This window comes from Parasteatoda tepidariorum, chromosome 2, assembly GCF_043381705.1.
Source record: "Parasteatoda tepidariorum isolate YZ-2023 chromosome 2, CAS_Ptep_4.0, whole genome shotgun sequence".
Classification (NCBI taxonomy): domain Eukaryota; kingdom Metazoa; phylum Arthropoda; class Arachnida; order Araneae; family Theridiidae; genus Parasteatoda; species Parasteatoda tepidariorum.
Genome location: NC_092205.1, coordinates 63499135 through 63507228, shown reverse-complemented (window position 1 = coordinate 63507228; position 8094 = coordinate 63499135). Strand labels below are relative to the sequence as shown.

The 8094-nt window shown below is 30.2% G+C and overlaps 1 long non-coding RNA gene across 1 annotated transcript in view; it reads right to left on the bottom strand.

The window, feature by feature from the left end:
• Window positions 1-4040: 4040 nt before the first annotated feature.
• The window catches only part of LOC107455370 (uncharacterized), a 106871-nt gene continuing 102817 nt past the window's right edge, over window positions 4041-8094 (bottom strand). Inside the window, exon 3 of the long non-coding RNA XR_001585568.3 lies at window positions 4041-4216. This is a non-coding gene — a long non-coding RNA (uncharacterized lncRNA). The remainder of the gene's footprint in view (window positions 4217-8094) is intronic.

The window sequence follows — 8094 nt, the reverse complement described above, 5'->3', positions numbered from 1 at the left end:
TGAAATAATAGTCAACATGTCTTAAGGGCTCTAAAACACGTGCCAAATTTTCAAAACTTGCCGGATGTGAATGAGAAGAAACAAAAGTTATTTGAAAAATAAAAAGCAAGGTTGCCAACGAAAATAAAAATGAGAAACAAAATTAGAAAAACCATAGTAGCCGAGAGATAAAAAACATGAAAAAGGAACAATGACAAAACAGAGTGACAAAGAGAGACAAATCAGAATAAAATGTGTTTCCACGCTCTATGAAGAGGTGGTGAGAAACTAATATCATTGATAAGAGAATTAGCATTTTTATAACGAAAACAAGATTCCTGGGTATCAAGATGAGTTGATGTATACCACCTATTATCTGTTTATAGATTCAGCGGTTTTACGAAGGAATTTAAAATTATTTTTGAAACTGAATTCTTACATTATGTAAAATAGGTTTTACACAATGTTACATATATACTTATTTTATTGTTAAATGGCACTGTCAGATGAAATGAGGACGTTTACCATCCTTATGACGATGCAGCTATATTCTACAATACTCCATGTCGAAATTACTGGAAAATTGGATTAATTGTCTCAACCGTATGGACAAATAAAGCCTGTATCATTTCAGAGAAACATGATCGAAGTTTTGAGATTTTTTCATAGATCTCATCAATTAACTTAATTTACAATAAATTCCAAACACAATCCTAATAGCCCATTATTTTTTAAACTCTGTATCTTTCTCAGTGTAGGAGAGTCATTACATTAATTTGTTTTTGTAAAAGAATATTTCTGTAAGGTAAAAAATATTTTTTCCCATTATTTTTATAGGGTTTTCAGCATACTTTAAGAAAATAATTAATTCACCCTCAAATATATACTTATTTTGCATTAAATAATATTCATTTGCGGAGCAAAAGGCTATTTTATTATTCAAATAAAAACGTAAGCAATTTTATTCATCGTGATTCTTAGAAGAAAAAAAATCAATGACCCTGAAGAAAAAATAATACTATTGTTAATATTGTTAATAATAATATTGTTCGTTAATATTGTTAATGTATCCAACTAGTTTCGACACAATTTATTTTTAAAAAAATGTTCATTTGAAATTTTAATTCTATGTAGGGGTATAAAAATCATATATTTAAAATAAAACTTAAATATTTAAAGCAAAATTTAAAAAATATTTTTCAAAATAAGGGCAATTTTAAACTAAAACTACAAAAACTACAAAATTTTCATGTGACGATAACAGCTCTACATCAAAATTTCAGTGCATAAATTTAAAAATAATTGCTCTTCTAGATAAATAATGTAATCATCTATGCACTAAAATCTTAAAAATTTGAAAAAAAGCAATGAAATAGAACTAAATACTTTGTTTAATATTGAGTTTTTTTAAAAAAAATTCTAAATAGTAAAGCTTGATAAAAAAATCATAATTAGACCTTAAGTTTTAGTTTAAAATATCGCTAATATTATATAAAATCCACTTACTAAATTTCAAAGAATTGTATTTATTTGTTTTTATTGTGTGTTAGCAAAAAGAAATTTGCTCAAAATCTACGTTTTTTAGAATATGCATTTAAAATGAAAGAAAATTCTGTAAGACAGAAAGCAAGTAAGAAAATTCTGATAACAAAAAATTTAATGATTCGAAAACTGATATCTGAAAATGAAATTTTTTTTGTCTTAAAAATATAATTCATTCAATAAATAAAGGTTAAAATACTTAGAATAAAATACATCGTTATTACGTTTTCTGAAGTATACTTCCTGTTTCGGTTTCGTCTGCCAACATACGAATAAACAACTGTAACTTCATTTCTAAACATCGGAGATCAAAATTTTAAAGTATTTCGGAAAGCTAATGAGCTAAAGTTTAAATATAGATGAAAATAATAATTAAAAATCGAATTTTTTTTCTCGAAATTACCGATTTTTTTGCCCAGAGGGATACCGTAGGTAAGGTATAGAAAAAATTTTCCTAGTAAATACCAAAATACCGTTATAAATTAATAATTTTATTCTGATAACAGCCAAAGATATCTGGACATTGTTTGTATATTTTTTATTTCCTATGAACTGCACAATCAGTCTTTCCTAGTGCGTTCTCCAGAAGTGGTATCCACTCTTTCAGGACCACCACAATGGCTGAGATACCGTTGGCCAGGTTAATTTGGACGTCTAGTTTCGGCCACACTAGATGGCAGCACCGAGACTCTATTTGGATGCTAAAGTGCACTAGAAATTTAATTTTCCCGGAAATGCTAAGAACCAATAAGGCACTCCAGGGATCTTTTACATGCCGCATAATCATACGACATGGCCGCTGAGGAGTTTTTGCATCCCGAAAATCCGGTGGCTGGGCCGGGGATCGAACTCGCAGACTTGAGCTCAGAAGGCCGACGACAAACCAACTGCGCCACCCAGCCACCTGTTTGTATATTAATGATTATATCATGTGATTTTTCTTCGTCCAGTTAAAATGTACAAAACGACAACTATCTATTTATGAGTTATAGGAGAACAATAAAAATATTTTCTCAGCTAAATAATTTCTTTTTTACTTTGTCACTCAAAGTTCACAAAATAGTATAAAAATCAGTTATTTAATTATTTGTTTAATTTTGTTTTCCTATTCGCTTACTTCATACACAGTGATTTAAAAATATTTCAAACATGTAAAAGCATGATGGCGGGACCTAAATAAGCATATTTCTTAAAGGAATGCATGTGCGGAAATGCCGATCTGGTACGCAGCAATGATCTGGCATTTCAGAGTTAACAAATTTAACGATGAACAACGAAAATATTAACAAATAACAAAACTTTGTAACGAATAAAAAAACGTAATAATGGAATAATAAAACGTAACGATTGAAAAACAAATAGAGCAGCATAAAATATTCAATAAGAGCGCACGTTGTAAATCGTTTGTTTACACTCAGTATACAGATCGAACGTGTAAGAATTTAACCACGCAGCTTGGCCACTTGGCGTTCGACGGAATGGATGACTCATCGAATACAACTGCGTGAAGTGTCACGGCCTCCTTCCTTCTAGATGGTTATGGTTAAGCCGATCGAGAGCACTGTTGCTTCCTTGCAATATTAATATGGAGAAGAAGGATTCTGGGTGCCATTTTATGTTGATGATTATGGTGTATTTTCAGTGATGATGGATATATCAGGTGAGGTTGGAGGTTTGTATTGGTATAGTGGGCCAAGTTGAAGATTGATGCTGAAATCAGGAGATGATGAAAATAATAGTTGAGCCGGATTAGAATTAATAAAAAAGCTTTTATTTAGTAGTATATTTGCAGAGCTCGAGTTACAAAATATAAAAATATATTATCCATAAGAATTTCAGTTGAATCAATTTTGTATAATAATATTAATAAGGACAGGCCATGGGAGACAAATCCCCCACAACCTGCCTAGTCAAAAGCCAAATTAAAAAGTACGTGTAAATTGTTCCCAACAGACACAGAAGCATTGGTAGGAGATCCAAAATTGGCGATTTATTAAAATATAGCATAGCCAAAACAAAGCCAACCAGCATAACAATATGGGTTTAAGAGAATACCTTGGCGATCACGAGTCGCCAACAAATTTATGTGAATTATTACAACCATGCAACTGAAACATTTAGCCGTTGGAAAATTAGAATAAAAAGTTATAAATAGATTTTTGTTTTTGATTAAAGGCGACAGTGAATATATAAGTCTGCATTAGTAATGAAATAAAAAAGTATCCGTTACATTAATCTAGAAGAGAAGAAATAAATATTTTATGTTCGTCTCAAAAAGATTAAATTTGTGATTTATTTTAAATATAATTCTATTAATAAAAAATCAGCTTAAGTAATAAAAGATATTTTAAAAGATAGAAAATAAATATGTGTATGCCAATTGTGGCATCACATTTAATATTATAATGTAGTAGCTATTATAATGGATTGTAATTTGAATGTAAACTATTTAATTGTAAGAATTGTTGTAAATCATTGTTTTCATTTGTCTAAATTGAATTTTTTACTTACTTATAATAACTTCTGCTTTATTTGCTAGCGTTCTTATACTGCATTTTCACATCTGCATTCTTATACAAAATCAAACAGTTTTAAATCAAATTACAATCAAATACTGTTTACAACAGCTGCTCCAAAGTGCGATGACCAACAGGGATACAAGATTCTCAGTGGGGCTTTGGTTGTTGTACAGTGCCTTAGAGAAGAAAAAAAATGAATGAAACAAGCTGAATAACTTTTGATTTAATGTTTCGATTTTCACGTTTTAGGACTCAATCTCAATGGCTTGAGGAGGTGATCTCAAATATGCTAAGTAATTAGCCCAAACAGTAATTTAAGTTGCGAAATAAGACATGCTTCCACACAGAAACATACTTCGACGATTTTGGATTTCTGACCCTCAAAATATAAAGGAAAGTCGCAATCCGGGAAATATGATTTGAAGAATGTATTTTTAATAATCGATCGAATAGCTCCTGAGAAATTGAATTTTAAATATAAAATTTCCTTAAAATTTGACTTCTCGGGAACTATTTGACAGATTTCGTTCAATTGTTGTATTATGCCAAATAAAATTACATTCTTCAAATTAATATAAAAATTTGAATACCTAGGAATTAAATTTTTTGACTAATATTAAATAAATTCATAAAAAATAAATATTTACTAAAAATTATTTTGTACATAGCATTTTCTTTGAATAAACGAATTTTATAATTATGTGCAAACATTTTTCAATTTGCTTAAGAAGTTCTCGAGATATAGCGAAATGTGATAAGAGTAAAATTAACATAAAGGGGACCAAACCTTGGAAAGCTTTCCTGACCAAACTATTGGTCCCATATTTCCCAGATTGCAGCTAATCTCCCATATTTAAGGGGTCAGAAATCGGAATCTTTCGAAAAAGGTATGTAAGTACGTTTTTGTGTCTGATTTTGTAACTTAAAATCATCTGCACTAATTAAAAAGCATATTTGACGTCACCTCCTCTAACTAGGCCTAAAACGTGAAGATCCGATCATCAGATCAAATTTATTTAGGGAGGTCCGTTTATTTTTTTTTACGCACTGTACATTAGTAAGCAACAGCGTTTCTGTATTGGCTCTTCTTGGCTTCACACATTCCTACATGAAATATGCTTATTTAGGCATCTTTGATGTACATATTTTTGAACCACCCTGTATAAAAATTTACTAACCTTACATCCTTTTAAGGAAATATTAGTCTGTATTGTAGTTATACATTTCATTTTAAGAAATATGGGTTAACACCTAACATATAAAATGAATTAAAGTTTAAGATAGTTGGAAAATTTAAGAATAAAAATTGCATTTTACACTGTTTTGGACAAAACGGTTTGAGAATTTTTATCTAACGCACGAGAAATTTTATCTTTTCAAAACCTTCGTCTGCACTTTTACTAGAATTACGAACTTTATGCTTGGAGAGCGATCACCATTTTGCTAACCTATAAATTCAAGAATTTTCAGTATTGTATTTTTATTTTATTTTATACAAGATCGAAATTTCTTGAAGGCATTTTATTGATACGAGCAAGCCTTTTTATCGGAGAAAATAAACTAAGCAGTTTACAACGCTATAATTTTGATCGAAAAATCGAAGGTTTCCACGCATTTTCATTCAAAGGGAGTAAAACTGCTCCAAATTTGACAGCTTAATAAACAGAATAGTTTTGATGCGAAAATTTATTTTGTTTTCGTAGTGAAAGAAAAAAAAAACTTGTATGTTTTGTATAGGATAAAATATTCTTTAATAAAAAAAAACAATTGTCAAATTAGACTTCACGTCACAGTATAAATAGTGTTATGTTTTCTATAGGCTTTTGCTTAGTAGTTATTGCGGGTAATTAAATGTTCAGTAAACCAATTTTTAAATTAAAGGTACTACTACTTATTCCTACTTAAATCTATTTTTCTCGATTTATTTAATTTTCTGAATTCTAAATTCTATTTGATTAGTTTTTTTTTGTTGATGAAATGAAAAAAAAAACATCCGTTGAGAAACAAACTTTAAAAAATGACATTCTTGTGTTGTGTTTTCTTTCTTAAAAAATAAACAATACCGAGAAAAAGATCTGTATAAGAATCAGCTTTAAAGATTAATAAATGCTTTTGCAGTTTATTTGTATTTTTACTATTTAAAACATTCATCAATAAAAGCAAAAGCTTATCGAGCATTAATAGAAGAGGACATAATACAAACTGTAATGTTAACGATTTATATCATAGGTACATACAGTGTAAAAATTTTTGCAACAACTTTTGGTGTTGAGATAAACTAAATTTTTTCACAGAACATGTAGTCAGATTTTTTAAATTTATTTTTCACTTTTATAGTTTATTTATTTATTCATTTTTGTTACTGACAACACATATTTCCATGAGCGTTAGAGCCAATTTAATGGCTTCATTAAGAAATAGTTCGTTTAGAATACAAGTGCATTTTTATTAATATATTCACAGATATTTTTCTGAACAATTGTTATTTTCTCCATTTTATAAAATTTTTGCAGGATAATTACAGGTTTTTAAAGAGCATTACAGTAAAAGTGCATTTAGTTAGCCTTACAACAAAATGGGTGGAAGCCATTCACCAAAATATTTTGCACTGTAATGAGAAAATGTAAATTTTTCTGATTCCCAATTAATGGCACTTTAGTTTATTGCACTTAGTTTCTTATAAATATATTTAATGCTTTAGCAAATGAAGTCGTAGTAAATATTATTTTGTCATATTTATATCAGAAAGCAAACTAATACAGTAAAGTACAGAAGCAAATTTCTGCACTGCAAAAAATTTCATCAAAACTGTAACTCAACACCAAAACTGTTGGCAACTACTTTTCATCAATGTGGTGCAGGGAAACACCATACATAGATCCTCTTTTACTATACTTGGCGTAAAGTAGGTGCCACCATTTGTGTTAATCAGTAACACTTAAATTAATAATTTTAGTAAGAATTGCTAATTTAAAATGTATACATAAGATTACTCTAAAATAAAATTAGTTTGCAAATCAATACGCATAGCACAGAGAGAATCTTAAGACAAATTCGAACGGAACGGAGATGGATAAAAATTATACAATAAAAAATCAGTTAATACTGTTCTGAGAGACATAAAAATTAAAATATTATACAAATAAAAACATGCATATATATTTAATGTGAAATTTTTGTTTCTGTTGACAACAAACTCTCGCAAGCTCATCTCAGACTAACAACTCGCGATATTTTACTTGTCGTTTCTTAAATTTTTGATATTTACAGCGTGCTAACATTAGTGTTTTCGGCTGTGAAAATAATTCTCATATGGTGTGAAAGGGCGATATTATAAAGTTTTAAGTGCTTAGATTTAAACTACACCATTTAAATCGAATATGAAAGTTCGATTTGGGTGCTAACTCGGAATAAAGCGTTTCTTCTCACAATTTTTAGGGTTGTTCAACAGATCTAATACATTCGGAGAGATATTACACCACAATTTTAATTAGCATGGCTATATACATAATTACTAATCGTAATTTATAAGTAAAAATACACCGAAGAGCCATTACATTATGACTACCCTCCATCAATAACAATGGGCTCGCCCAGGAACAATGTTTTTATGGGGCACATTAGGATCCATAATCCTCATAGAACTTGAACATAGTTGCAGACCAGGTTCACCCATTCATGGCAACAGTTTCTCCTGTGGATGGTGTTTACCACCAGGATAATACACCATGTGATTAGGGTCGAATCGTCGAGGAACATTCCAGTGACTTTCAAGTCATGTCTTGGACCCTAAATTCACCTGACTTTAATCCAATAGAGCATTTGTGGTCCTACTTGGAAAGCCAAATTCATGCTACCACGCTACCCCCTCGCAATGTGAGGGAATTGCAGGACCAGTTGGTGAGCGCTTGGTACCAGATACCTCAGATTACCTATCAGCACCTTGTAGAATCAATGCCACGGCGGGTGCTAGCAGTTTTGAGGGCTAAAGGTGGTCCTACATGTTATTAGCAGGGTGGTCACAATGTAATGGCTCTTCGGTGCATGTATAAAA